Raw genomic sequence first — 25378 nt, forward strand, 5'->3', positions numbered from 1 at the left:
TCCATACAAAGCCATGGAGGTCAACCATCTTCGAGACCCACCCTATCCCATCATATTTATTGCATGTGTCCCTAACAAGATGGAACACAATGGAGTGGTTAATGGTCTACACATTGTGGCTGTGGATATTATGCTTCCCCATACAGTCACTAAGCATAAAATGTGTGTTGAGAATTTGTTGTTGGTTTAACCAAAAATGGGATAAATTTGTTCAAATGTTTGTGTGATCCATATTATTTGTGATGAACATGCACTTTTGCTTGGATGGGTTACCATAAACTGGTAAATAACGAGGTGTTACAAAAAAAAGTCTAATTGAGGGCAGAAAATAAAATCCATTCTATCAAAAATTTAAAACAGACATAATCACTAACAAATATTCTTGATTACAGTTAGTATTTTGTTATTGCTATGTTTTCCTGCATTGAAACGACCTATGCTGTTAGCAACAGAGATACAGATTATGATAAATCAAAAGCCCTTATAGTCTTCTGAAATAAGCCTAAGAGGCATACCTATTTTATTAAATGTCAGTTACAAGTACATTAAATGTTTGCTCTAACTAATTTTACAAAATTCTAGAACTTAAATGAAAAACTAACTTGTAGTCTAAAAAAGTAAGATTTGTACATTTTCTGTGGGAAAAACTGGACTCTAGAAAACTTGAATAAGAAAGCTAAGGTTTTTAAAGTGCAACAAAATGTAAGGTTTAACATGTGTTGGCAGGTAGAGTTGTATGCCAGAAGAAACTTTGCATGTCTCTTCTTCAACCTTTTTGGACATTTTGTTATGTCTCTTCTTCAACCTTTGTATGTCTCTCAACCAACTTTGTATGTCTCTTCTTCGACCTTTTTGGACATTTTGTTATGTCTCTTCTTCAACCTTTGTATGACTCTCAACCAACTTTGTATGCCTCTTCTTCAACCTTTGTATGTCTGTCAACCATCTTTGTATGTCTCTTCTTCAATCTTTTTGGACATTTTGTTATGTCTCTTCTTCAACTTTTGTATGTCTCTCAATTAACTTTGTATGTCTCTTCTTCAACCTTTTTGGACATTTTGTTATGTCTCTTCTTCAACCTTTGTATGTCTGTCAACCAACTTTGTATGTCTCTTCTTCAATTTTTTTGGACATTTTGTTATGTCTCTTCCTTAACCTTTGTATGTCTGTCAACCAACTTAGTTTGTATGTCTCTTCTACAATCTTTTTGGACATTTTGTTATGTCTCTTCTTCAACCTTTGTATGTCTCTCAACCAACTTTGTATGTCTCTTCTTCGACCTTTTTGGACATTTTGTTATGTCTCTTCTGCAACCTTTGTATGTCTCAACCAACTTTGTATGTCTCTTCTTCAACATTTTTGGACATTTTGTTATGTCTCTTCTTCAACCTTTGTATGTCTGTCAACCATCTTTGTATGTCTCTTCTTCAATCTTTTTGGACATTTTGTTATGTCTCTTCTTCAACTTTTGTATGTCTCTCAATTTACTTTGTATGTCTCTTCTTCAACCTTTTTGGACATTTTGTTATGTCTCTTCTTCAACTTTTGTATGTCTCTCAATTAACTTTGTATGTCTCTTCTTCAACCTTTTTGGACATTTTGTTATGTCTCTTCTTCAACCTTTGTATGCCTGTCAACCAACTTTGTATGTCTCTTCTTCAACCATTTTGGACATTTTGTTATGTCTCTTCTTCAACCTTTGTATGTCTCTCAACCAACTTTGTATGCCTCTTCTTCAACCTTTTGGACATTTTGGTATGTCTCTTCTTCAACCTTTGTATGTCTGTCAACCAACTTTGTATGTCTCTTCTTCAACCTTTTTGGACATTTTGTTATGTCTCTTCTTCAACCTTTTTGGACATTTTGTTATGTCTCTTCTTCAACCTTTGTATGTCTCTCAACCAACTTTGTATGTCTCTTCTTCAACCTTTTTGGACATTTTATTATGTCTCTTCTTCAACCTCTTTGGACATTTTGTTATGTCTCTTCTTCAACCTTTGTATGTCTCAACCAACTTTGTATGTCTCTTCTTCAACCTTTTTGGACATTTTGTTAAAATTGTACACTGACTGTGGTGCATGTGCTGGGTTCAATACTGTGTGAACTGGGGGTAGAAACAATTGTGCATAAAAAGTTGATTGTCAATTGCTTACCGATGGCTAAAGAAAGAAGACAATTGACCCCAAAGAAGACCAGAAGAAGATGGCAACAGAGCAACAAAGGGGAGGGTGGACTAAAGACAGGCACAAAGGAAAAATTAATTTTGTTTCAGATTCATTTGTTAGGGTCCTTTCACACGGGCGGATCGTATTTTTGGTCCGCTCAGGCACTTTTTTTTTTTTTTTTAAACGGACACGGGTGACACTTTGGAGTGTCCGTTCCGTATGTCCGTTTATCATCCCATCCGTTTGCGGATGATAAATGGACATAATGTATGGGATTTCGGTGTCAGCGGATGACACCGCTGGCATCCGTTTTTGCGTCCGTTCTATTTTTTAAACAGAAGAAAAATAAGGTTCTCTTCTGTCTCAAAAAACTGAACCGAACGGAAAGGACGCAAATCGGATGTCAGCGGATGGTCATCCGCAATCCCATTGACATGCATTATGTCCGTTTTTCATCCGCAAATGGATGGGATGAAAAACGGACATACGGACCGCCCGTGTGAAAGGACCCTTAAGTTAATAATTTCTGTTTTCCATATTCACTATGTTAGAAGGAGTCGTTTTCGGAATTAATTTTTTTACATTTGGATTTGTTTTGTAACTTCATTGTCCTGAATCAATTCTTATTACGGGAGTTTTTTTTTTTTTTTAAGATTGGCTATATTTGTTTTACTGTGATATGTGTTTTACATTCATTTAATTAATTCAATTTTAAGTTGATTTGTTATTTTGGGAGTTTTTTGATCAGTTTTTCTAGCTAAAAAAAGCGGAACAAAAATGCATGAATGATTCACCCTTTTAAATCCTATGGAACTCTTCACACTGGTCCTTTGCATTTCAGTTGCATTTTTAGGCTGCATTTACATGTTCAGGAGAAAAAATCAACAGCAAAAACACATATGCTTTTTTTGCCGCGTTTTTACAATGGAGCTGTGTGAATGCAGCCTAAAAGGGCAAAGCACTTCATACAGATGTGTTGCATTTTTGATGCAAAAAAATGAGGGATGGCTATTTAGAGCACCACCTAAAAGGCTTCGACTTTAATAATCCTATAAAGATCGGTCCTTTTAGGCGGTGCTCTGGATAGTTAGTCCGCATCTTTTTGTATTCTAATTCAGATGTGTTTTGATGCGTTTTTGCAGCGGTTTCCATTAATTTCAATAGAGAGGTGTGCTTTTGGTACAGTTTTTTTGCTTCACCAAAAATGCAGCGAAGCAGGACTTTTAAAAATGCCACTGAAATATATGGGACCAGTGCAAAGAGTCCCATAGGAATTAAAGGGATGCATTTTCTTCTGTTTTATTTTTAACTTAAAAACTGATCAGTGTGAAAAGGCCCTTAAAAGTCCTGCTTACTGTATTCTTGGCGTATGTTTGATGTGGAAAAAAACTGCACCAAAAAAGCACCTCTCCATTAAAAATGACTGGAAATCGTGGCAAAAACACATCAAAATTGCATCAAAACACATCAAAAACGCAGCACACTTGTGGAAAGTGCTTTGCCCAGTCACAGATCCAAGGAAAAAAAGCAATGCAAATGTGGCAAAATGACATCAAAAACGCCATATGCGTTTTTGCCGCATTTTTGCAACAGAGCATGCTGAAAGCAGCCTAAGTAGGAATTATCATCCTTTTTTTCACTTTTATACCTAACTGTATTTATTGTAATATTATGTTTACATTTCATATGTAGTGCATTTTCTTGTAGAAAATACGGATAGTTTGCTGCGCTCAATATCTAATGTATCAAGGTCCTGGCATCAATGTCCTTAATCCTAAATCAATGTCCTTATGCCTCGTACACACGCTTTGATAGTTGGCCGTGAATTTTCGGCCAACGTCCGCTCGGCCGATTTTCGGCTTGTTAGTATGATGCTTTCGACAACCGACTCCGACTTTTCGGCCGAATAAAATCTGGTGTGCAGGCTATAAAATTTTTGTTGGCCGTCAACACAACGGCCGATTTTCCGTCAGTCAGTACAGATTTCGGCAGACAAAAATCTGATGAGCAAGACTGGGCATGCTCAGAGAAGAAAAAACACACGGAAAGTAAACCAGAACATGACATCACTTCTGAAGTAGATTTTTGTTGGCCGAGAAAATTAGTGTGCAGTCTAGGCACATTCCAACCAACAAAACACAACTCTGGACAAAAGTCGGCCGATCGGTCGGCCGATAATAGTTGCGTGTGTACGAGGCATAAGTATAATAAAGAGCAGCCAACACATGATCCTGAACAGAAAAACAGATCTACATATATTACTAAAATAAAGGTGTAGCAAAGAAACACGTTAATGCAAAATAAAAATGAAACGGATCCGAATAAATTCACATAATTTGTTATGACATTATTTTGGATGCTTCAACATCAACAAAATGTCTGAATGAAACTAAAATGATTTGAAAATTCAATAAAGATATTTTGGGAAGAAAAAAAAAAAATAATAATTGAGTTGTTTTCAAAAGAGTGATGGCTCTCGCGCTATCAAATTTCAAGGATTAGATCAGCTGTGATAAAGAGTTACCTCCCAGGTGCTGCTAGTACCGGACTGGTTACCCAAGAGAACCGTGTTTATCAAACGAATATGTATATTATAGTACTGCACAACCTTGGGTATAGTAATCAGTGATAAATCTTAAAAAAAATAATATGTAGTGTTACGTGATATCTAATATCTGAGGTAGTGATGTGCAAAGGTACAAAGTAGCTAGATTACCTGCCCCGCAATAGTGGAGACTGACAGGTAAAAATCCTCATAAATAATTTAAACATATGTGACAATAAAGTGCTTAGTGTGTAACATATATAATATTAAATAAAGTATAAATAAATGGTAAAACCATAAAACTGCATAAGTTGGATCTACTTCACTCAGTGTATAAATTCTATATAATAACAAATAGAAAGTGTAATCAATCAATAAATAATTAAACATATGTGACAATAAAGTGCTTAGTGTGTAACATATATAATATTAAATATAATATATAATATTAAACAAAGTATAAATAAATGGTAAAACCATAACTGCATAAGTTGGATCTACTTCACACAGTGTATAAATTCTATATAATAACAAATAGAAAGTGCAATCAATCCGTGCAAAAAAGCATTATAGATATGACCAAGAAAAAATAAATATATATAAATGTAAAAAAAAAACGGCTTTTAAGTTTCTGTGAATGATAGCGACAAAGTCCTTCTTAAGCCCCGTACACACGATCAGATTATCGAACGATCTGTCGTCCATTTTTTGTGGCATGCTAGTCTGATGTGGAAAGTGAAGAGGTTATTTTCATACGAATTTTCCCGTACGACAGAATTCTACTTCAGAAGTGATGTCATGTGTTGGATTGCTTTGTATGTGTTCTTTCGTCTCTGAGCATGCCTAGTCTTGCTCTTAAGATTTTTTTCCGTCAAAATCTGTACTAATGAGACGAAAATCGGACGTTGTTTTGACGGACGACAAAAATTATATAGCCTGCACATCAGGATTTTGTCGGCCGAAAAGTCGGAGTCGGCTGTCGAAAGCACCATACTAACAATCCGAAAATCGGCACATCGGTCGTCGGACAAATTTTCCCTGCAGATTTTCATATGGTTTTATGGGCCTTTATTGTCTGATGCAAAGTTCTTCACCAGTAGATAAAGTGCCTGGGGTGCTCTTCTAATAATGAAGCCTCTGTGTGTGCTAACTTCTCACCTCCAATAATATAATACAGCACTTGTGGGAATTTGGTAAACGGCGGTTGGTAATTCTCCTGTGTATGGTCCTTTTCCTCTCTAAGGATATAGGTAGTTATGGGGAATCTTTCACCTCTATGTCCTCTATCGATCTAGTGTCTCCTGATTGCTCTGTGTAATGGTTTTGCACAGAGCAGCCCTGATTCTCCTCTTCTGGGGTCTCCCACTGATGCTTCTTGCTCCTCCTGCCTTCAGAGTGCCCCTCCGCCAACTCCGCGCTCCCTTGCCTGACTGCACCACAACCTGTTTTTTTAAGATTTATCAGTGATTAGTATACCCAAGGTTGCGCAGTACTATAATTTAGTTGTGTACAAAGATTATAACCCGCACTTAGGACTAAAACTATAAATGTTAGTAAATGTGTTTGCAGCTGCTGTTCACTTGGTAAAAACCAGAGAAAATAAAATATGCCAAAAACAGCACTTGCAATGTGTGAATATCCAAATTAAATTAAATATGTGTAAACAACATCAATTAATGAGGAATAATCTCTATAAGGCGCAATTGTGCTAAAACTGAATATTAAGAGATAATAGCATCAATTAATAGAATGGTAATCATAAAGTGCACATGTGCTAGAACCAAATCTTAAAGAATAAGTGCATGAAGTGCAATGGTGCTTATTCCAATTATAATGCAATAAATGGTGCTAAAGTGCAAAAGGTGATGAGAAAAATGTCCAAGATATGGCGATTCCAATTATGTAAACAATCCCACGTCAGGTGCAGCCATACTCGGCAAGGTGCTGAAACCAAAAAGTGCTATGGTGCTCCACACAGTGGAAGGTGCCTCAAAAAACCCTTTTGGGGATCCACTCACCAGAACCATTGGTATCCATTGGTCCATCTACCGTATATCTGAGGTCCATCTGTCCCTTGATTAACCCCAGAAGGGGACATACTGAGTTGAAGAATTATTGACCCAACTATTTCTACAGGCCCACTAATCCTTAAGTTCTGGTGAGTGGATCCCCAAAAGGGTTTTTTGAGGCACCTTCCACTGTGTGGCGCACCATAGCACTTTTTGGCTTCAGCACCTTGCCGAGTATGACTGCACCTGACGTGGGACTGTTTACATAATTGGAATCGCCATATCTTGGACATTTTTTTTCATCACCTTTTGCACTTTAGCACCATTTATTTTATTATAACTGGAATAAGCACCATTGCACTTTATGCACTTATTCTTTAAGATTTGGTTCTAGCACATGTGCACTTTATGATTACCATTCTATGAATTGATGCTATTATTTCTTAATATTCAGTTTTAGCACGATTGCACCTTATAGAGATTATTTCTCATCAATTGATGTTGTTTACACTTATTTAATTTAATTTGGATATTCACACATTGCAAGCGCTGTTTTTGGCATATTTTACTATAATTTAGTTGTTTTGTTATCATTTATTTCAGACTCGTTGTAATTTGTTACTATTGGGATTCAAGGATTTAGATACCTCTGAATCACGAAAATGTTGTCTGAATTTAGATTCATAATGAAAGGTATCATATATGTCTAAGGTGGACTTCACATTGCTGCAGGACAGCTGAATAGAAGGGCCGAGTACATCTTATGGCAAAACTTTAAAGATGAGATCCAGGGAAAGTGATATAAAGTGTATTTTTTATGGGAATTGTTTTATCTACCAAAATGTTGACGGATGATGGATCAGTGGCATAAAGAGGTCATCCTTGTACTGTCCACACCTATAGGAAATGCCCACTGACAGCACTAAGCAAAACAACACAGCCTGATTGGCTCAGAGAGCAGACTTTCTCTTTTCCAGTCATGCTGGTGCAGATTGTGTAACTTATTCAAAGTGGCCTGTAATTCAGATTCAAGATTTTGTAAGGACTTCTAGAGTTCAGGGTATATTGGGATTTCGGGTTAGGAAGGATGTTCGCCTGAGAGCTAAGGGATACCCTATTGTAAGCTTCCATATCAGTGCTGTCAATGTATTACCTGTCTGCTAAGTCATCTTTAAACTCCTTGATTTGAATTTGCAAACCTTTACTAATCTTGCATGTTAATATGTCATATCAAGCAAAATATGCCTCGTTTCCACTGAGTGGTATGGTACGGTTCGGTTCAGTACGGTACGGTTCGGTACGGTACACATTGCGTTTCCACTGCCAATAGTACCCTTTCATAGGTGTGGTGTAGCAGGAAAGCTGTGATAGAGAATTCTCTGTCAACCAATCAAAGTTCTGCAGAGTGTAGCTCCACCCAGTTGGTACGGTACTAATGTGCTTGGTACCACAACGAAAGGGTACCAAAAAAGTGGTACGGTACGGTTCGGAATTAGGGTACCATTCATAATGGAAACGGCATAAATAGCGTACCGTACCGACCCGAACCGTACCAGAAAGCTCAGTGGAAACGAGCCATAAGAGATTTACAGTTAGGCACAATAGGTGTACACCTATAGGCAGCAGAGGCAAAACGCCAGCTAGTTGTTGGGCACACATTAATAGATGATGGAAGTCAGCAGAGCTTCTCTTTATCCAATAAGCCAAGGGAAATTTATCTTGCAAGGGGCAAATTCCCTTGCAAAGGGAACAGTATATTTGCCAGGTTAGGACCAGGAGAAGAAAATTATGTTTAGACCTAGGTGAAACAACCATTCTTATATAATATACTGGGTTTACTAGTTCTGTCACAAGGTGGTATTATTTATGTGTAATGTAGTGTTCTCCCTAGTGGAACTACATGGTTATGATGTAATTTCCTTTCTGTGTTACTTTTGTTTTCTCTTAGCAACATCTGACTGATAAGAGTCATATCTGCAGTGCATTCCAACACAAGTATCCTATCAGAGGGGTGTAGCTTATAGCGTCAAAGTTGTATAGATACAGACTCCTATGGTAGTAATCTGCCCCTGATATGATTCCCCTCTCTAAAAAGGGGGAGGGGAGGGGGGGGGGTTGTGTGAGAAAGAGTGAAGGAAGAGGAAGGGGTGGAGAGATAGTGGGAGAGAGAGAGAAAAGAGGGGAGAGAGAAAGAGGGGGAGAAGGAAAGAGAGGGGAGAGGTAGAGAAAGAGAGAGGGGGAGAGAGAGAGGGGGAGAGAGAGAGGGGGGTAGAGACAGTGGGAGGGGGGGAGAGAGAGAGAGAGAGAGCGGGAAAGAGGGGGAGAAGGAAAGAGAGGGGAGGGAGAGAGAAAGGGAGAGGGGGAGAGAAAGAGGGGGGGGGAGAGAGGGGGAGAGAGATAGAGAAAGGGAGAGGAGGAGAGAGAGAGAGAGAGAGAGAGGGGTAGAGACAGCGGGAGGGGGAGAGGGAGTGGGAAAGAGATAGGGAAAGAGAAAGGAAAGAGGGATTGGACAGAGGAGAGAGTGGGGGATTGTGTGAGAAAGAGCGAAGGGAGTGAAAGAGATGGAGAGATAGCAGGAGAAAGAGAGAGAAAGGAGGGGAAAGAGAATGAGAGGGGAAAAGAAGAGAGAGGGGAAAGATAGAGAAAGGGAGAGGGGGAGAGAGAGAGGGGGTAGAGACAGTGGGAGGGGGAGAGAGAGAGAGCGGGAAAGAGGGAGGGGAGAGAGGAGAGAGCGGGGGTTGTGTGAGAAAGAGCGAATGGAGAGAAAGGGGTGGAGAGATAGCAGGAAAGAGAGAGAAAGGAGGGGAGAGAGAGAGAGAGAGGGGGAGAGGGAGAGAGAGGGGAGAGATAGGTTAAGGGAGAGGGGGAAAGAAAGGGGGATGGGGGAGAAAGGAGGGGAGAGAGAGAGAGAGAGGGAGAGAGAGGGGAGAGATAGAGAAAGGGAGAATGGGAGAGAGAGAGGGATGGGATAGAAAGGGGGGGAGAAAGGAGGGGAGAGAGAGAGGGGGAGAGATAGAGAAAGGGAAAGGGGGAGAGAGAGATAGGGGGGAGAGAAAGAGGGGGAGGGGGGAGAGAGAGAGGGGGGAAAGAGATAGAGAAAGAGAAATGAGGAGAGAGAGAGAGGGGTAGAGACAGCGGGAGGGGGAGAGAGAGCGGGAAAGAGATAGGGAGAGAGAAAAGGAAAGAGGGAGAGGAGAGAAGGGGAGAGAAAAAGAGAGAGAGGGGAGAAAGATAGCGGGAGGGAGAGATTTGGAAAGAGAAAGAGGAAGAGAAAGGAGGGGAGAGAGAGAGAGAGAGGGGAGAGAAAGGGGAGAGAGCTAGGGGGGGGATAGAGGAAGGGAGAGGGGGAGAGAGAGAGGAAAAGAGGAAGAGAGACAGATAGCAGGAGAGGGAACGAGGGAAAGGGAGAGGGAGTGGGAGAGAGAGAGAGAGAGAGAGAAAGAGAGAGAGAAAGCGAGAGAGAGAAAGAGAGGGAGGGGGGGAAAGAGAGAATGAGAGAGAGAGAGAAGAGACAGATAAGGTGAGGGGGAGAGCGAGGGGGTGAGAAGGAATGGGGAGGGAGGGGGGGGGGAAAGAGGAAAGAGAGGGAAAGGGGTAGAGAGAAATGGGAATAGAGAGAAGAGAGAGAAAATATTATTTTAATAGCGTAATCACTGAAACATATCGAAAAACTAGAGAAGAAAGCTTTGGGAGAGAGGGGGAAGGGGAGAGGGAGAAGGAGAGATAAAAAGAAAGAGAGAGAGGAGAGGAGAAGAGAAGATTGAGAAGAGGAGGAAAGGAAGAGGGGGAGGGGGAGAGAGGAAAATGGATAGAAGGAGAGGGGGAGAGAGGAAAATTGATAGAAGGAGAGGGGGAGAGAGGAAAATGGATAGAAGGAGAGGGGGAGAGAGGAAAATGGATAGAAGGAGAGGGGGAGAGAGGAAAATGGATAGAGGGAGAGGGGGATTGGGAGAGGGGGAGGAAGAGAAAGAGGCAAAGAGGGAGAGAGGGTGAGAGAGTGAGAGGAAGAGAGATTATCATTCTAATAATACAATCTGAAACACATCTAAAAACTAGAGATGAGAACCCGAGTAGTTACCCGTAGTGACCAATCATGTGTTAGCTCTCATCCTTAAAATGGCCCTAGAAAATTTGCAGTTGTTTTCCATGTGGCTCTAAGTAAGCTGTAACACGAATGTAATCTCATTATTTTGCTCCATTCACTCGGTATGATTAGATACTGCCTGAGCCGCACAGCCAAATGTTAATTGTAACACAAGCCTTAAATTCAATACATTGCTTGCCTGTAACTGGTTATTAATCTGCTCTGGTATTTCCCTATCTTTATGAGACAAGTTATTGTAAGATTTTCATCAGTTCCTTCAGGGTAATGGCTAACAGCAGGTTACTCTCAACCTTGACCTTTCCAGAAAACACAAGATGGGAGTAATGTCCCCAGGTGTTTCCAAACATTGTACATTTTTTATAGATATGCATCCAGGAGCCATGCAAGTCCACTGACTGATACACTGCTCAATGAAAAGATTGTTTGAACTCTTCTCAAACACCTGCTTTCTATTTTGTTGTGCAAGTTTACATGGAGTCTTTCCAGCAAGGTTTAGATTATGTTTGCCAAGGTCAGAACCTCAGATCGGGTCTTCTGTTTCTTTTCTTTTTTATTTCTTTTTTTTTTTTTCTCCCAGAGATGATGAGGATGATTTCCTAAAAAAAGTAGTTACTGTTCACTTAGCAAAGTGAACTTTCAATGAGCTTAGTAAATAAGATGAATCATCGCAATCAAACATTTTTTCATTTTCTTTGAGCTTGATTACTTATTAGTGGTGAAGCCTGATTCAGGGCCGGGGCAAGGGGTGGGCAGGAGGGGCAGCTTCCCTGGGCACTGTGGTTTCATGTGAAGTAGGGGGGCACCACAAGGAGATGGGGAGGGGAGGGATTGTGTATGGAGGGGGAATGTGAGGGGCAGCAGGGCCTAACAATTATTCTAGGAGGGGAAATTTGGGAAGAGGATTGGTGCAAGGAAGGGGGGTTTGGGTGTGTGTGTGCTAGAAAAGGTGATATGGTAGAGGGGAAGGGGATTTGCGCTAGTAGGGATGATTGAGGTGGGGGGAAGGGGGGACAAAGATTTGAGCTGGGATTGGGGATGGGGATTTCAGCAGGGGGGGGGGGGGGGGATTTAAGCCTAGAGGATTTTTTTTTTTGTACTTTGGAGGTGGGGGGATTTTTGCAGTTTGGCATGTTTGCCCTGGGCTCTAGATGATGTTGTCCCGACACTGGCCTGATTTATCCTAACAACATTGGTACACCCTTTTATTACCAGGCCATTTTTTTTTAGTTTTGAATGCTATGATAGTTTGGCTGACAGTTACTGGGTTATGCAACAGTATACCCAAATGAGACAAATGCAGTGCTGGATTACCAAATAGGCAGAAGTAGGCACCAGCCTATAGGCTCCACTCCATTTTAGGAGCCCAGTGACAACAGATCAAAATAATATTGCTTTGATCTTGGAAGAAAATTACAATGAAGCTTTCTTAAATCTTTTACAAAAGATAGAAAAAAAATGAATGAATAAAACAAAAAGAATACATCAGAGACTCTATAGAGAAAATACTGTATTAATGTAATGTACCCAATATTAACCACTTCTGGACCGGAAGAATTTGCCCTCTTAATGCCCAGGCCTTTTTTTGCGATTCGACACTGTGTTACTTTAACTGACAATTGCGCGGTCGTGAGACGCTGTACCCAAATAAAATTGATGTCCTTTTTTTCCCACAAATCAAATTTATTTATCAATTTAGGCCAATATATATTCTACTGCATATTTTTTTGTAAAAAAAAAATCCAATAAGTGTTGGTTTGCACAAAAGATATCGCATCTACAAACTATGGGATATTTTTATGGCATTTTTATTTATTTATTTATTTTTTACTAGTAATGGCAGCGATCTGAGTTTTTATGCGGGACTGCGACATTGCGGCGGACAGATCGGACCCCTAACTGACATTTTTGACACTTTTGGGGGGACCAGTGACATTACTACAGTAATCAGTGCTAAACATATGCACTGTTACTGTAATAATGACTCTGGCAGGGAAGGGGATAATTCAGGGACAATCAAAGGGTTTAAACGTGAGCCTAGGGGGTGTTTTCTAAATGTGAGGGGGATGGGCTTGAGAAATCAACACAGAGATCTGTGATCCTAAATAGGAGGTACACCGGAGCTCTGTGTTGACTCCAGAGAGAACAACGGTCTGCTGTGTATACAACAGCAGAGCGCTGTTCTCTCTTCACGGGGAGCGATCGCGGGTGCTGGTAGCAATCGTTGCCGCCGGCCCCATGGATTGGCTTCCCTGCTGGCGATTGGGTGCACGCGCCACCCAGGAACACTCTTGCAGGACCACCATACAGGTACTGCAATTCGCAAGAACCTGCGGACCTGCCGCCGTACTGCGGCAGCTGGCTGGCAAGTTGTTAATTTTTAACATATTTGTTTGTGTTTTCAAAGGAAAACATTTTAAAAAAAAATCAATAAAATGTGTTTAACCCCCCCCCCCCCCCTAGGGATAGGATAGAGGCGATATGTAAACCCACAATCAACTACCCCCCTTGAATCTTCTACTGCTTTTGCCTTGGAACTAATGACCGATTATTCTTTCATCAGTCCCTCATTTCTCTGTTTTCGGAAGAAAGGTTGGTCTCTCCAATGAACACTGTTTCTTACATGTTTTTTACATTTGTGATCGCTGTCATTGGTCATCACATCGATTTCATGGTACAAAGCTGTTTGGATCTGCTCTGTCTTTGTGATTGGAGCCTTCCGATTACGGCTCAGTTCACAGCCATTATTGGGTGCACTGGCCATCTAAAGGCTATTTCTGGAGTGCTCTTTATAAAAGGCACTCCAAAAATAGCCGCCCACTCCAAACCATTTTTTTTTTTTAATACAGTGATATATAATCAATTATTAAAGAGTAACTTCTGTTGAGAAAAAATAACTCCCCTCTGTGTGATCTATTTACAATACACAATAACCTTTGTTACTCTGAAGAAATCATTGTTTGTGCCTCTGTGCTGAGTGGGTCTAATGGGAGTGGTTTCATAATTATCAACCAGCTGTGGCAGCTGCAGGTCTCTAATGAGGAAATCTGCTGGGCCTGCATCTCTTTAGACGTGTTCCTATTGGGAGTATCTCACCAAAAATGACATTTTGTTGCAGATGATGCCAAAAAACTGACTTGTATCTTAGGCAGGCTTCTGGGAAAATTGGTGAGCCAATCACACAAGCAGGAAATGATGTTTCTGGGGGTGTGGTCAGTATACATTCTGTGTACAGAACACATCCAAATTGCCATATTGCATTTTATAGAAAACTACAGAGCTGCAGACTGAAAAGGAAAGGTAATTTTTGGGGATCGTCTTGGAGGTTATATAACGACCCGTAGTATTCCGCAAACGTGTCTGCTATAATTTGAGGGTTTTCTACTTTTCGTTTTGTGGCATGGTGGAATACATGAGGGATAGTGGATTTCATCCGCTGTGTTTTAAGTTTCTGCGTTAAATATTTTCCCGCCTTGTTGTGGTTGGCGTAGTACTGTAGTCTAAGCCGGCGCATATAAAGGTCGTGATCTATACAGAAAAGTTCTCTGAGTCGGCAGCGTAACTTGGACAGTTGGGGGCTAGGGCTGGGGAAGGTTGGGTCTGGTTAAGTCTGTCAATCTCTCTAATCTCTGCAAGAAGGGAGTCAAATTTAGCGGTACGGGATTTTCTTTTGCGAGCTGCAGCCTGCAACAGCAGTCCCCTCATAAACGCCTTGTGGGCATTCCAGTTAATAAAGGGATTTGTATCTGAGGGATGGTTACCTTCAAAATAGTGTTCCAGCTCTTGGGTTAACCTCTGCTTACATTCCACGTCCTGGAGGACAGAGTTATCACATCATATGCGGAAGGAGCCAACTTTGGGTCCCGTGGATAATGATAGCGTAATCGCTGCGTGGTCGGACCACGAAATGTCATGGATGTTGGAGTTTGTGACCCTTTGTAGTGATAATCTGTCCACCAGTACGTAATCAAGTCTAGAATAAGAATTGTGCCTTGGGGAGTAAACGGTATAGGAACGTTCCTCGGCGTGTTGACACCGCCATGCATCGTACACACCTTCCGCAAGCACGAGTCCACGTAGTGGTGTGGGCCCCCGCCTGCCAGGAGCGGACGAGCCCAGGGCGGGGTCAAGTACAATGTTTAGGTCCCCACGTAAAAGTACATTGCCCTTTCCCACCCTGGAGATCAAACGAAAGATTTCTTGGCATCCCTCCAGAGTGATCTCCGCTTTGCGGGGTGGTTCAAGCCCTGCACATTAATGGACATTAATTTAATCGACATGGCTCAGGAACAAGTTTTAGTCCAGGAGTAATGGAGAGTCCCAGGTGGGCAAGTCCCAGGAGGGTGTCTGGTGTTATGGTATTGAAGCGGGACCCTGGCGATAGCTCAAGGAATGCGGCCGGGGCCATCGTGGCAGAACAAAAAGGGTTCCAGGTTGGGCGGGGAGGGAGCATAGACAGTCTGTGAGAAATTCCAGCAGGGTAGCATCAGAAGAATGCAAGGAAGTGAAACAGGTTGTGTCATGGCAGCTTAGGTAGCCAAATGTTCATTGCGGACAGGGTTCAAAGCCACGGAGAGCACCAAGGAAAAGTTGGTTTGAAGTGAAGATTGTATTGAGATTTACAGGGCCAAGAGCGTTGGTGGTTGCCGGCATATAGGGGAGAGCAGAATGAGCAACAAAAACAAAAACAAAATAGGGTAAAAATGATGGACCAAACATAGTCCGTGCATCCGATGCTGCTTTTTCTAGCAGGGGACAGGTACGATGGAATGTACCAGGAAGGGTGCCCAGGGAGGTCATAGGAGTGGTTATATGTATGTGACACCCATGGTGGTCATTTATGTTTGTTGTTTTGCCGAGGGCGAACGACTTGCACGACTTGCCAGTCGGGGGCAATGTGCCTGAGATCAGCAGAAGTACAGCGGTGGTCTGCCGGTGGAGGTTGTTGGCTGTCCTGGGGTACAATTCCCCAATCCTGTAGGGCTCTGATGCCATTGTCAACGGATGTGATCAGGTGCGTGGAGCCGTTGTATGTCTGTAACGCTCCTGCGTTTTATGTATAATGTGGATTTACAGCTGCAGAAATATTCCACTTCAGTAGTCATGTAGAGAAACGCTGAGACACCAATCCCAACTCCCAAGACTCATCATGTGTGGATAGTCTCAATTCAGCAAGTAGATACACACACTCAATAAGATGTTCCTAGAGTGACTTATATGTATAGTAATATAGTGATGATAGGCTGAAGAGACAGGTTGGGTAGAGATGGTAGATGACAGACACTTGAAAGGAATGTTCTTGAAAGTAAGATAGTAGCAGATGGGATGCAGATAGGTTAAGCAATCATGTATGGTAGCAGATGATAGAGTAGCAGGTGAACATACAGGATAGACCAACCCAGTGCAAGAGCAGATGGTATTAGGCTCAAGAGCTAGCAATCTTAGTTAATGCAGATGTAGTAATAGTCCTTAGTATGCAGAGCTAGATAGTGTAAGCTTTAGTATGAAGGTTATAGAGGTTTCCCCTGTGGGGTACTTATCACTAGTAGCAATGTAGTAGAGGAGAGGTTCGGCAAGAGCGGATGATCCGGTAGCGGGATACAGGGATCAGCAGCATGGTTCCGATAGCGAGGTATGCTTGCAAGCATGAGAGCTTCAAGGCAGATTATGCGGCGTTGAACGAACATGTGAGTGAGACCGCCGGAGGTTGAAATAGCCGATCCAGCGGCGCTCAGTGATGACAGCATCGGTCTTAAAGGTGTATGCGCACCTTACCAAGAGAGAATGGTGGGGCGCATACACTTAGGAAAAGTGGAATTAGGGTACCAAAGGTACCAGAACATTACAGTACCCCCCCTTAAGGCCGGCTCCTGAAGGCCTCTGGAGCTGGTTTGTCTGGGTACTTCGCATAAAGTTGCGGATTAATCTAGGGGCATGTATGTCAGAGGTGTTTAGCCAGGTGTCGTCTTGGGGCCCATAGTTCTTCCATCGAACTAAGTATTGAAGTTTTCTTCTGTGGATACGAGAATCCAGAATCTCTTTTATCTCATATTCTTCTCCACCTTCAACTTGTACAGGAGGAGGAAGTGGGATAGTAGGCCTTATTCCTTGGTCAGGAACATGGGGCTTCAGTAGCGACACATGGAAAATGGGATGTATTTTGAGGTCTATTGGCAATGTAAGCTGTACTGCAGCTTTTCCAATAAGTTTCTTGATTGGGAAAGGTCCCAAGAAGAGAGGTCCAAGCTTTTTGCTAGGGATTTTCAGTCTTAAATTTTTTGTTGAGAGCCAAACGAGGTCCCCAATAGCATACTGAGGAGAAGGTCTTCTGCGAAGATCATAGTACTTCTTTTGTTGACTATGAGCGTGTGCAATGGTAGTATTAAGCAAACCCAGAGAGTCCTTTATTTGGATAAGATAGTCTGAGGCTACTGGGTTATTTGAAGGAAGGATGCGTGGTGGAAGAATAGAGGGATGAAACCCATAGTTCAAGTAGAACGGACTCTGCTTGGTCGTACTGTGGGTTGCGTTGTTGTAGGCAAATTCTGCCAGAGGGAGAAGATCCACCCAATCATCCTGTTGGTAAGAAGTGTAACAACGTAAATATTGCTCGATGCATTGGTTGACTCTTTCAGTCTGTCCGTTGGTCTGCGGATGGTAAGGAGAAGTGAGCTTCCGCTCGATTCGTAGTATGTGACATAGTTCTTGCCAGAACTTGGAAATAAATTGTGATCCACGGTCAGACAGAAGAGTTTTTGGGATACCATGTAACTTAAAGACATGTTTCATCAGGAGTTCTGCCGTTTGTTTGGACGAAGGTAGTCTGCGAATAGCAATGAAATGTGCCATCTTTGTCAGATGGTCCACTGACACCAAGATGGTATTAAATCCTTTGGAAGGAGGTAGTTCTACTATAAAGTCCAAGGACACAACTTCCCATGGAGTTTGGGGTATTGGTAGACTGCATAGTAGACCGGATGGTCTCGTAGTGTCAATTTTGGACCTGGCACAGACATTGCATGAAGAGACGAATTTTTGTATAGATGTTTTCATGTCAGGCCACCAGAATTGTCTGGTAATCAGATTAAGAGTCTTTGTCATACCCATATGTCCTGCCATAGGCACATCATGCGATAATTCCAAGATCTTGGTGCGCATGGTAGGTGGTATGTAAAGTTTGTCGTTGTAGTAGAGGAAGCCTTCTGCATCGGTATTTAGTTGTGGTGGGGGTGAATCCAAACTTATACCATGCAAAACCTCTTCCTTCAAAGAACGGACAACTCCAATAATACGCTTGTGAGGTATTATAGGAACGGAAGGGATTTCGAAGTAGTTTTCTTCAGTTAGTCGTGATAGTGCATCCGCCTTTTTATTCTTATCTGCAGGTGTGTAGGTCACTAGGAAGTTAAACCTTAGAAAGAATAGTGACCATCGTACCTGTCGGTGAGAGAGAGTTTTGTTAGTCTGAAGATATTGAAGATTTTTATGGTCCGTGTATATAAGTATTGGTAATCGGGTGCCTTCGAGTAGATGTCGCCAATTCTCCAGAGCCAATTTTATAGCAAGCAGTTCCTTTTCACCCACGGGGTAATTTACCTCTGGACTGCTTAAGGATTTAGAAAAGAAGGCGACTGGATGGAGTGGTGAAGTGTTACTTGGTCGTTGGGAGAGTATTGCTCCTACTGCCATGTTTGACGCATCTACTTCCAGAATGTATTGGAGGGATGGGTCTGGATGGCGTAGTATGGGAGCAGAAGTAAACCTTGTCTTTAACAGGTGAAAAGCTTTATTTGCTTCATCTGACCATTTGAATGGTCTCTTAATGCTAGTGAGCTGTGTGAGGGGTCTCACAATGGCAGAGAAGTTCCTGATGAATTTCCTGTAGAAATTAGAAAATCCAAGGAATCACTGTAGCGCCTTGCGGGTGGTTGGTGTAGGCCAATCCTGAATGCAGGATATCTTACTCATGTCCATCTTGATTCCTGTTTTGGATATGATGTAGCCTAGAAACAGTACCTCTTCTTTATGAAACAAGCATTTTTTCAGTTTCACGTATAGGTTGTGTGCAAGCAATCTCGATAATACTAGTCTTACATGTCTTATGTGTTCAGACAGGGATCGTGAATATATAAGTATATCGTCCAGATATGCCACAACACAGACATCTAGTAAGTCTCTGAAAATATCGTTTATAAATCGTTGAAAGGCTGCAGGGGCGTTGCATAGCCCGAATGGCATTACAAGATATTCGAACAATCCGTATCTGGTTCTGAATGCAGTCTTCCACTCGTGTCCATCACGGATTCGAATGAGATTGTATGCCCCTTTCAGGTCCAATTTTGAAAAATAGGTAGCTCCACACACCTGCTCAATGAGTTCAGGGATAAGCGGTAGAGGATAGCGATCTTTTATTGTAATAGCATTCAATTGCCTATAGTCGATGATAGGCCTGAGACTTGAGTCCTTATTGCGGACAAAAAAAGAGTCCTGCTGCTGTGGAAGAAGTGGAAGGTCTAATAAAACCTTTTTTCAAATTCTCATCCAAATATTCTTTGAGATGGGAAAGTTCATCCTGTGAAAGAGGATAAACATGACCAAACGGCAATTTGCTATTTGGGAGTAGATCAATACTACAATCATAGTCTCGATGGGGAGGTAGTGCTTGAGCATTTTTCTCAAGAAAAACCTCAGAGAGATCCTGATAACATAGTGGTGCAATCTCATCTGTCACCACAGACAGGATCTTCCCGGAAGACGGGAGGTTACACGTACCCTCGCAATAGCAAGAGAGGAAGGCCAGGGTCCGTTCCTTCCAATCTATGGTTGGTTGATGTGTGTGTAACCAGGGAAGTCCCAAAACAATGGGAAAGTGGGGTGAAGGTATTAGATCGAAGGTAGTGGTCTCCATATGAGACCCGTTAGTAGTGACTAGGAGTGCCTGTGTCTGATCAGTGATCGGACCAGAGGATAAAGGAACACCGTTAATAAGACTCACTGAGACAGGTTTAGGTTTAGAATTAATAGGGACTTTATTTAAAGCAGCAAAACGTATGTCAATATAATGCCCCCCTCCTGAGGTCCGGCTCTCTGTGAGGCTTGGATTTTAGAGGACTCCTTGTTGAGGGAGTACTGGCCCCCGAGTCGGTGTCCGGAGATCGGGAGCGGTGTGAGCTTGTTTCTGCGTCATCCATCGGCACCTGCTCCGTGAACGGATCTTCTGCCTCTAGAGGGCGGTCTCCCGCCGCCATCTTGCCGGAGTCCCGCCGGCTGTAGAGCGGGGAAATAAGCCGGCAGTTTCTTAACTTGCAGGGTATCGTGGCGGTTCCTCTGCATCTCTGGTGGTCTCAAGAGGGTTCCTACAGGCGGGGATGGTGCTGGCTGGTACGTAGCGGCGATAGGTGTCGTGTTAGAAGCAATCCTCCCTGGGCATTGAGCGGAGCTTCTTTACACTGCGGCCATCTTGCCTAGCGGTCGCCACGCCCCCCAGGAAAGGTAATTTTTAATAACATCCAACTACAATATGATTTGTGTCGCAATTGTATACGCTATATCATTTTTCTTTGTTTGCTATTTTTTTCCCCATTAAAGTGGAGTTACCCATCAAGAAAAAAGTCTGTACTGACTTGTATCTTAGGCAGACTTCTGGGAAAATTGGTGAGCCTATCACACAAGCAGGAAATGATGTTTCTGGGAGTGTGGTCAGTATACATTCTGTGTACAGAGCAGCTCCAGGTCGCCATATTGCATTGCATTTTCAGAAAATTACAGAGCTGCAGATTGAAAAGGAAAGGTAATTTTTAATAACATTCAATTACAATAAGATTTGTGTCGCAATCGAATACGCTATATTGTTTTTTCTTTATTTGCTATTTTTCTCCACAAAAGTAATCATACATAGTAAAGAGCTTCTACTACCTTAGTGAATCAACCCCATCCCCCAAGCAGTGCACTGCTATGAAAAAAGTTTTTTGAAGAAACTTGTACTTATGAAATATGAAGCCTGCCATTGTTGACCTAATAATACCAGTTGCCTGGCCGCTTAGCCTTCAACCCTGTTATTTAGATGGGCGCAGAGATATTATGCGATTTATGCCCTTCGGCCCATACCAAGGTCAAGATTTTGTTTTCATTTGCTTCTGTGAATTTGTTCCCTGGCTTCCACTTCTCTGTTTTATCAATCACCCAAAAAACCATAAATTATATAAATTTCAACAAATCCACGGACAGCAAACACATTTTGACCACTTACCATAGCTTTATGACCAATCACCTAACATTGACTAGATCCCCTTTTGCCACCAAAAGAGCCCTGATTTTTGAGGCATGGACTCCAGATCTCTAAAGGTATGCTGTAGTAACCAGCACCAAGCCTTTAGTAGCAGATCACTGCCCCCGGTGGCTTGTCTTCTTCCTATAGTGCAGTGATGGCAAACCTTGGCACCCCAGATGTTTTGGAACTACATTTCCCATGTTGCTCATCCCCTATGCAGTGTAGTTGAGCATCATGGGAAATGTAGTTCCACATGAAATAAAAGGAAAAAATGTGATTCATCGGACCAGGCCACCAACTTTCAGTGCTCCGTGGTCCATTTCTGATGCCTACATGCCCATTGTTGGTGCTTTTGACTGTGAACATGGGTCAAATGGGCACCCTGACCAGTCTGCCGCTACACAGCCCCATACACAACAAACATCGATGCTCTGTGTGTTCTGTCACCTTTTTATCTGAACCAGCATTACCTTTTTTAGCAATTTGAGCTCCAGTAGCTCTTCTATTGAATTGGACTACACTGGCCAGCCTTCACTCCCATGTGAATCAAAGAGCCTTGGGTGCTCATGACTGGTTTGCTGATTTTCCTTCCTTGGCCCACTTTTGGTCAGTCCTGACCACTGCAGATTGGGAACATCCCATAAGAGCTGCAGGTTTGGAGTGGCTCCTGACTCAGCTGCTTAGCCATACAATTTGGCCCTTGTCAAAGTCCCTCAAATCCTTACGTTTGCATATTTTTTTCTGTCTTCTATAGACATGTGCATGACGAAAACATTGGTTTTGTTTTATTTAGATTCGTTACATAGGTTTAAAAAGTTTGAATCTATAAATTTCGAAATTGGTTGAATTGAAAATTTTAGATTTTTTTTCAATTCGAGTGCAGCAAAGTGAACAAAGAAATAAAAATCCCCATCAAACTATTACAATGACTCTTTAAAAAATCTTTGGCTTAACAAAAACAGCATTATTTCGAAATAGTGCTGTAATAACACATACAGTCTTTGATTTCAGATTTATGTTTATAGTACAAATTTGAAAAGAATTTGATGTAAAATCGAATTCAAATTTCAATTTGAATTTCAGAAATTAGTGCCCCAAGGAGTGGATTAATTTCCCTCACTAAGGCCTCTTTCACACAGGAGTTTCGATCAGATCCGGCTGTCAGTTTTTTCTTATCGGATGCCCCATTCAGCCCTATGGAGCAGCGGATGTCAGCGATGACATGTCCACTGACACCCGCTGCCATCTGCATCCGATCCTGTCCGTGAAATCTGGACGGATGGAAACCCTATTTTCCATCTGTCCAGGGGATCGGATCGGATTGGGATCGGAAGAGAGCGGACAGGCGGTCCGCTCTCATCCGATTCCCCATAGAGAGCAGCGGGGCTCTGACACCTCCCTCTTCGCACTGTGTGCGGAGACGGAGCTGTCATCCGCCGGATCAGCGGGGATCGATCCCCGCTGAGCAGAGCACGGTCCGCGACGGAATGCGGACCGTGTGAAAGAGGCCTTAGCCTTAACTGTAATTTGGCAGCATTTGTCCAACTGATGAGATTAAAAAAAACTAAGAATTCATAACACCACCAGCAATTATTCTTCCCATTGACACCAATGATGGGACACTATTCTTTCCACTGATACTAATGATGGGGCACTTTTCCTTCCACTGACATCAACAATGGGGCAATATTCCTCCCATTGACACCAATGATGGAGCACTATTCCTCCCTCCCACTGACACCAACAATGGGACACAACTCCACCAAATGACAATAAAGCTGGGGCACTATTCCTGCCATCGATACCAGTGATGGGGCACTATTCCTCCCATTGATATCAATGGTGGGGCACTATTCCTCCCATTGATATCAATGGTGGGGCACTATTCCTCCCTCCCACTGACACCAACAATGGGACACAACTCCACCAAATGACAGCAAAGATGGGGCACTATTCCTGCCATCGATACCAGTGATGGGGCACTATTCCTCCCATTGATATCAATGGTGGGGCACTATTACTTCCCCCTGATACCAGTGATGGGGCATTGTTTATTCCCACTGACACAAGTAAATTTTTTACTCCCGCTGGCCACAGTCAGGCCCTCCAAAAGTCTGAAGGGCAGTAAGCTAGCCCTTTGTTTAGAAAGTTTGGAGACCCCCTCTCCTATATATAGTGGGAAAGAGTGGAGGAAAAGTTTAACTATGCCTGTTAAACCTTTAATAAAAACATTGCAAGCAAAAAAATCTTCTTGTAGGTTTTCCCATCTTTTAAGAGTTGAATGACAGCAGCTTAGCAGAAAAAATAATCAGAGTGTCGCAAAGTATAGAGAATAACATGTCATAAGAAAACACAATTAACTTTTTCCCCTAAAGTGTAAAACTCCCCCCTCGTGCCTCCTTCCTACAAGCTGCGATTCCCACGTGAAATATCTTAACCTGTTTCCTCCACTTGTCAATCAAGGGCTCCTTACGAAGCTGTGGTATGTCAGGCTTCGACCTTCGACCCTGCCTCTGATTCTGAAAACCACCATTCAATGAACTCATTTAATTATTTAGGCTGTTTCTAATAAATGTGACAATGTGGATTTAACACATTTCAGATGCTTCTTATTTTTTTGGACTGTTCACTTTCGAGGGGTCGCCCAATTTTTGGAGCGGTGACTCTTTTTTTTTTTTTTTTTTGTGGACCGTCTTCATAATAACTTTTTAGACTGTAAAGGATGATGTACGGGATTTGATCTGTCAAAACAAATCTGTATCGGTATCTGTGGGTGAACTTGTGAACCTGATCAGCCTTGCTTGTCTGATCACAACATGTCAAACAGGAGAGATCTCAGAAAATAATATTTTATTCTGCAGTATCAAGGTTTCTACTAAAGGGTGCATATCAACAGGTCATGTCACTGCTATTGAAGAACTATGCATGAGAATTAGGATTTTGGGGAGGAGGGAATTGAGTAGCCTCAAACCAAGTCCATGTGAGTGCAAGAGAGGATACACAGAGTTTGCCTAGGGTCACGGAAAAACTTTTCATGCTGTAACTTTATGTCTGCAATCCATTTAGACAAGAGGACTGAAATCTTGCAACATTTATGAACATGGGGGCAAATTTATAAAGCAGCGAATGGTCAATGTACCAATTATTTCTCACTTTTGCTAAATGCCCTTGAATGAATTATCACATTTATATAATGCATGTATAGTCTAGATTTGCCTACTCATTCTTCGAATTGAGTATTTGATAATGTTTGTCAACATAAGGATTTCTTGTTCTTCAATGGAAAATCCTGATCTCAGAACTGTCATCATCACCGTCAAGAACTGCTGAGTGTTTTCAACACGTAAGTAATTTCTGGTATCGGTTATTTCATATCTAATCATCTAAACTTGCTGTGCACTCGCTAAGCCTACTTAAAGCAGTATTAAACCCGAAAACAAAAATTTAATAAAAGGGCTGTACCTAAAGTAATGCAAATTGGTCATGATGTCTTTAATAACTTACATAGGTCGTTCAAATTTCACATGTTAGTAGAGTAACTTTTCCTCTATAGCAGCGGTCTCCAAACTGTGGCCTTGGGCTGAATGTGGCCCTTTGCTTGGCTTTATCTGGCCCTTGGGGTACTATTCCTCTGACTGACTCCAAAAATAGGGCATTTCTTCTTCCACTAACACCAGTGATGGGGCATTATTCCTCCCGCTGACACCAATAATGGTGCCTAATTCACCCCATTGATATAAACAATTAGGCACTATTCCTTCAAGTAATACCAGTGATGGGGCACTATTCCTCCCACTGACACCAGCAAGGAGGTACCATTCCTTACATAAACACCAACAGTGGGGGACCATTCTTCTCACTGACACCAACGATAGGGAACTTCTCTTTCCACTGACGTCAACGATGGGGTACTATTTCTCCCACTGACAACAACAAGGAATCCCCATTCCTCACGCTGACACCAAAAGTGGGGAACCATTCCTCTCACTGACACCAACAATGGGGCATTTCTCCTTCCACTGATACCAAAAATAGGGCGCTACTCATCCCACTGACACAGTCAACAAGACACATTTCCATACACTGACACTAACAGTGGGAGACCATTGCTCTCACTGACACCAACAATGGGGAACTTCCCTGTCCACTGACACCAATGACGAGGCACCTTCCTCCCACTGACACCAACAGTGGGAGACTATTCCTCTCACTGACACCAACAATGGGGAAATTCCCTGTCCACTGACACCAATGACGAGGCACCTTCCTCCCACTGACACCAACAAT

Source organism: Pelophylax lessonae (genome assembly GCF_965119305.1).
Source record: "Pelophylax lessonae genome assembly, chromosome: 4".
In the NCBI taxonomy this organism is placed as follows: domain Eukaryota; kingdom Metazoa; phylum Chordata; class Amphibia; order Anura; family Ranidae; genus Pelophylax; species Pelophylax lessonae.